Genomic DNA, 7,074 nt, shown 5'->3' on the forward strand with positions numbered 1-7,074 from the left:
GAATTAAATGCTCTTGTCTGCACAGAAAAAATAGATATTATTGCACTTACCGAAACGTGGATGAATGTAGAAAATAGAGAACTATTAGCTGAATATCAAATATATGGATTTAAACTATTTCACACAGATAGATATATTAGACGAGGAGGTGGAGTAGCCATATATGTTAGGGACAATTTGAAATGTAGTCTCAAAGAGGGAATCAAAACAGAGCCACACACAGAAACTATTTGGATTGAATTAAACGAAAAAGCTAATAATATTATAATAGGAGTAATATATAGGCCACCAAATTTAGACAGAATGGAAGCAAAGCATCTATGGGATGAAATATCTAGAGCATCTAGATCTAACAGTATTTATGTCATGGGTGACTTTAATTTTAGCGGAATAAACTGGTTGAACAAAACAGGGAATAGTGAAGCAGAAGATTTTCTAGAATTAATTGACGATTGCTTTCTTACGCAACACATTAAGGAACCAACACGGGAAAATAATATTTTAGATTTAGTGTTAACTAACAGGGAAACGCAAATTAATGACATCGAAATAGGGAGTGAGCTAGGGAGCAGTGATCACAAAGAAATCAGATTTAGCATAGAATGGAATAGACCAGTAGGAGAAAATTCTGTTAAAGTGCCAGATTTTCGAAAAGCTGACTTTAATAGCCTAAGAAATTTTTTGGGTCTAATTGATTGGAAAGGCTTGGGTATGGGGTGTGGGCCGGTCTTGGAGCGAGACATGAACCCAGCGATAGGTGACTTAAATGGGGATTTCGATGTGGATTCAATATATAACTTATTTAAGAATATTCTAAACAAAGCACAGGAACGTAGTATACCATACAAATTGAAAAGATCGTATACTAATGACCCAAAGTGGATAACAAAGAATTTGAAGAACCTTATAGGTAAAAAGAGAGCTTGGTACAAAAGGATTAAAAATGGGGAGGTCACTTTAGAACAGGAATTCGTACAACTGGTTAGAAACGTTAAAAAAGAGATAAGGAAAGCAAAAAGAAACTATGAAGTTCGCATAGCAGGGCAAGCAAAGACAAATCCTAAAGGGTTTTTTCAGTTATATCGTACTAAGACTAGGGAAAGGATAGGTCCATTAAAAACTGAGACAGGTCAAATAACAGATAGTGATGAAGAGATGAGTAGTATTTTTAATAAATATTTTGTATCTGTATTTACTAAAGAGGAACTTAACAATATGCCTTCAGCCGAACAAGTCTATGTGGGTGGGGACGAGGACAGGTTGACGAGTTTAGCAGTTACCAGGGAGGATGTTCTTAAACAAATAGTAAAACTCAAACCAAACAAATCCCCAGGGCCGGATGAAGTGTTTGCTAGGGTGCTTAAAGAATGCAAAGAGGAGCTTTGTGACCCACTGTCAACCATATTTAATAAATCAATAGAGTCAGGCAGAGTGCCAGAGTTTTGGAAAGTTGCTAATGTGATACCAGTTTTTAAGAAAGGAGATAGATCACTTGCGTCTAACTATCGACCAATTAGCCTAACGTCTATTGTGGGAAAGTTACTCGAATCTATAATAGCAAATAAAATTCGTCTTCATCTTGAAAAACATAAATTAATAATTGAGTCGCAACATGGTTTTATAAATGGCCGTTCATGTTTAACAAATTTGTTATCTTTTTATTCTAGCATTGTTGAGGCAGTTGATAGTGGTAAGGATTGCGATGTTGTATACCTTGACTTTAGCAAAGCTTTTGATACAGTGCCACATGAAAGACTGATTAAAAAAATAGAGTCTCATGGTATTGGGGGTGCTATATTAAGCTGGATTAGGGCATGGCTATACCAAAGGAAACAGAGAGTTAGTATAAATGGAATCAAGTCAGAGTGGGAAAATGTTGTAAGTGGAGTGCCTCAAGGCTCTGTCCTGGGACCTCTGTTGTTTATAATATATATAAATGATTTAGATTCAGGTTTGAGTAGCAACATTTGCAAATTTGCCGATGATACGAAAATCGGTAGGGAAATTAATTCGGAGGAGGACTCACTATCACTTCAAGTTGATCTAGATAGGGTTTTGAAATGGTCAAAGGATTGGCAGATGCAGTTTAATGCTGATAAATGTAAAGTTCTGAGGTTAGGTAATGATGATAGAGTTACAAGATACGAGCTAGATGGTGTTGTGATTGCGAAGTCGGATTGCGAAAGGGATCTGGGAGTTATGATTAGTAAGAATTTAAAACAAAAGGATCAATGCATAAATGTTCGTAATAAGGCAAATCGGACACTTGGATTTATTAATCGCAGCGTTAGTAACAAGACACCTGGTGTGGTTCTCAAGCTATATCTTGCTCTAGTTAGGCCCCATTTAGATTATGCAGTTCAGTTTTGGTCGCCATATTATAGAATGGATATAAATTCACTTGAACGTGTCCAGCGTAGGATGACTAAGTTAATTCCCCAAATTAGAAATCTTTCATATGAAGAAAGATTAACAAAGCTTAAGTTGCATTCACTGGAAAGGCGAAGAGTTAGGGGTGACATGATAGAGGTTTACAAGTGGATGAATGGACATAACCGGGGGGATATTAATAGGGTATTAAAAGTATCAACACAGGACAGAACACGAAACAATGGATATAAATTGGATAAGTTTAGATTTAGGAAAGACTTGGGTAAATACTGGTTCAGTAACAGGGTTGTTGATTTGTGGAACCAATTGCCGCGTAACATTGTGGAGGTGGGGTCCCTCGATTGTTTCAAGCACGGGTTGGACAAGTATATGAGTGGGATTGGGTGGTTATAGAATAGGAGCTGCCTCGTATGGGCCAATAGGCCTTCTGCAGTTACCTTTGTTCTTATGTTCTTATGTTCTTATGTACATTTAAAAAACATGATTCTTGATAGAGAGGGTGATCATCCACACCCAAATTACACTCCTTCCGCGCCGTGGGAAGAGCCTACTTTCAAAATAGTAATAGAAAGTCTCCCAATGAAAAAGGCTGCCTATGATTCTTCAATCCTAAGGCGCATAATAGAAGAGCAAATGTATAGCATAGCAGTAGCAGGAGCTACCCACATCTTCACAGACGGATCGGTGGACACAGAAAATGAGAGTGCTGGCGCTGCTCTTTGCACGACCAGCGTACAAGCATATTGGAGACTGGGAGGACTAGTATCATCAACCCAAACTGAGCTGTTTGCCATACAACAGGTATTCGCATATGTGATTGCACAAAACACTCAAAATGCAATCATACACACAGACTCAAAAGCTGCACTTCAAATACTAGGACAAAAACAGTGGAAAGATAATGTGGAAATAATTACCACCATTTTGTATCTTGGAGCAGTCGCTAAAGGCAAAGGACTCAACATAACTTTAAACTGGATCCCATCCCATATTGGAATCCCATTAAATGAAAAAGCTGATGAAATTGCTAAATTGGCAACTCGTCATCCAGTGATACATAAAACAATTCAACCCAGCCTAGAGAACATAAAAAACATCATCACCAAAAAACTCTCACATCTCAACAAAGCCTACCTGCACCAGAGAATAGCTGAGGGTTCGCCATCTGCAACATGGTATCTTCAGGCAACCAAATTAGAAAGGTTAAATATCCCAAAAGGAATCCACAGGAAAATAGCAGTTAGGCTATATAGACTACGTCTAGGTTACAGATGCAAATGGGAGATTGGTGAACCCCGACAGAGAGAGTGCATCTTCTGCCAAACTGTCACAGAAAAGCCATTACTTCACTATCTTCTGGAATGTGAAGCAACCAATGACCTTAGAAGAGCTTTAAGAGTTCCTGAATCATGCAGTGGCCACCCTGAAGCCATCAACACAGCCACTCTCCTGGTCAACAAAGGTGTCCAGCAGCTGGACACCCTCATAAAGACTGTGAAGCAGTATCCTCCCCCGCGATAACAGCTTGATGGTTAAATGCAACCTCAGAATACTGAGAACAAAAAATTGTACCACTTACGGGCTTTTCATGCCCGTGCCACCTCTTGGGTGGCTTAATCTTTATCAATCAATCTGTACATCTCGAGAAATTGGACAAGCACGATGGGATGGTGAAATCTTGGCACGTTTGTCCTGTCTATCCTCCTCGTGTAAAGGAGATATTGGTGGCGATACATAGAGGTCTTGCAGGAACTGTAGGTCATCACCTGAAGGTATCCAACCACGATGAGATGGTAAAATCTTAGCAGGTTTTTCCTGTCTCTCCTCCACGTGCAAAGGAGACATTGGTGGCTGTACATATATGTCTTGCAGGAACTGTAGGTAATCACGTGAAGTTGGACAAGCACGATAGGATGGTGAAATCTTGACAGGTTTTTCCTGTCTGCTCCCCTCGTGCAAAGGAGACATTGGTGGGGGTACATAAATGTCTTGCAGGAGATGTAGGTCATCACTTGAAGGTGGCCAACCTCGATGTGATTCAGAAACCTTGGCAGGATTTTCTTGTCTGTCCTTTTTGGGCAAAGGAGACATTGGAGGCGGTACATAAATGTTTTGCAGGAACTGTATGTCATCTCGTGAAGTTGGACAAGCACGATGGGATGGTGAAATCTTGGCAGGTTTGTCCTGTCTCTCCATCTCGTGCAGAGGAAACATTGGAGGCGGTACATAAATGTCGTGCAGGAACTGTATGTCATCTCGTGAAATTGGACAAGCACGATGGAATGGTGAAATCTTGTCAGGTTTGTCCTGTCTGTCCTCCTCGTCCACAGGAGACATTGGAGGCGGTACATAAATGTCTTGCAGGATCACTAAATTCCAACACTAATACAATACTATTGTATTATTATAAACTAGTATTAAAATATACTAATTACTGTAGTTACTAAAATTTACTAACAGTAGTGTTCACATGAACTAATTATTATATCTGTATAAGAATACTGGAATTTTTACGAAACCAAGCGCCAGTATTGCGTCAGATTCTACCTAGTTAAACACATTTATATCCAGTGTGTTAGAGAATTGAATGTGATTCTCTAAAATCATCAGTATTCCGTGTGATAATTATTTACGGATAACATAACTCCCAAATAATTCCAAATCGAGAGTTTTAGTTACAATTGTTATCAAGTAATAATTATACCTTCATGCGTGAATGCCATGGAGAAAACTAAAATCTCCATTTCTTGTTTACTACTGTAAGACGAGAAAGTAATAATATTTAACTCCCTGGAATTACAACCCAGTCTTTATTAAAGCATTTCAGCCACAATTGCGTGAAATAATATTATTCGTGATAAATAATTTCTGTGGCCAATGCGGGACGCTAGTGGGTGAGGGGGAGAAGACATTGTTGTTGGTGTGGACGAGACGCCTGAGTGCGGCGTGAAGTCTCGTGTTGCGGAATTGAGCAACAAAGTCTTGGTGTCAGAGTCTGGGACACGTGACGTTGAAGTTATCAGCAAGAATTACCCTGGTACTCAACATAGAACTAGTTAATATTGTTCTACGTGATCTGCAGTGACCGGCCAACTAATAACGAGTCGACATTCAAGCCAAGCTATCAACCACGTGTACGCCATAGCGAGAGTTGGAGCTTGGGACGCGGATTCGGCAAGCTTCAACATAATCAGTACCCCTTAGCTAAGTATATAATTCCCTTTTGATGCATCATTAGAGATTGTATATGTCGGGGCAGCTTGTCGTTAGATCGAGCGACCTTAACAAAACCCATGTTAGAACCATAACTAATTTGTTTTTCCATTTTCTTGAATATAGATATTTCAGTAGCCTAGTTCAATGCTACGTAATATCCCTTAAATTACAGCTCGCATGTGAAGAGTCCACGAGCTGTTACCTTACTCCGTGTTATTCATCTCCCAGTGTTTCTACGAGGAATTCCGGAGATCCCGAGGATGAGTCGTAAATGATGTCATTGAAATCGTCTTAAAGCTAAGACCTTTCGTATTCATTTATTTACTTTAAAATTCATTACTTCTATATTCTAATATTTAATTGGATGCTGATCATGTACACTGGAGATAATAATTGTTTATTAGAATGATTAATTTCTGATGTTAATGATCTTTAAAATTACTGGTGATAATCTTCTATAGATTTCTTTAATTTGGTCATAAGATTAGTTATTACACAATGAACTGGTGCACGAACCACACTAGTTCCTAGACGTATATGAAGTTCTAGAAATAACCCCCTAATGTAGGTGTTTGAGGCTTTGATTCAAGTTAATTATCTATACAGCCCATTAATTAGTTAAGTGATTATACTTCCTAATATTTAACCTCCTCCGAATTAATTTCCCTACCGATTTTCGTATCATCGGCAAATTTGCAAATGTTGCTACTCAAACCTGAATCTAAATCATTTATATATATTACAAACAACAGATGTCCCAGGACAGCCCTGAGGTACTCCACTAACAACATTATTCCACTCTGACTTAATCCCATTTATACTAACTCTCTGTTCCCTTTGATATAGCCATGCCCTAATCCAGCTTAATATTGCACCCCCAATACCATGAGACTCTATCTTTTAATCAGTCTTTCATGTGGCACTGTATCAAAAGTTTTGCTAAAGTCAAGGTACACAACATCACAATCCTTACCACTATCAACTGCCTCAACTATGCTAGAATAAAAAGATAACAAATTTGTTAAACATGAACGGCCATTTATAAAACCATGTTGCGACTCAATTATTAATTTATGTTTTTCAAGATGAAATTTATGTTTTTCAAGATGATATTTACCAAGATCTTAACTAAATCGAAACTAATCCACTTTATAACTATTGTTTCGTGTTCTGTTTTGTGTTGATGCTTTTAGTACCCTTTTAATATCCCTTATGTTATATATATTTATTCACTTGTACACCTCTATTATGTCACCCCCTAATTCTTTCCCTTTCTAGATAATATAATTATAGCTTAGGAACATAAGAATAAAGCCAACAGCAGAAAGCCTATTGGCCCATACGAGGCAGCTCCTATTTATAACCAATCTCCTTTGTTACATACATTCATTCACTTATACACCTCTATAATGTCACCCCATAATTACCCGCCTTTCTAAAGAACATAATTAAAGCTTAAGAACATAA

Source organism: Procambarus clarkii, chromosome 30, assembly GCF_040958095.1.
Source record: "Procambarus clarkii isolate CNS0578487 chromosome 30, FALCON_Pclarkii_2.0, whole genome shotgun sequence".
Taxonomy (NCBI): Eukaryota; Metazoa; Arthropoda; class Malacostraca; order Decapoda; family Cambaridae; genus Procambarus; species Procambarus clarkii.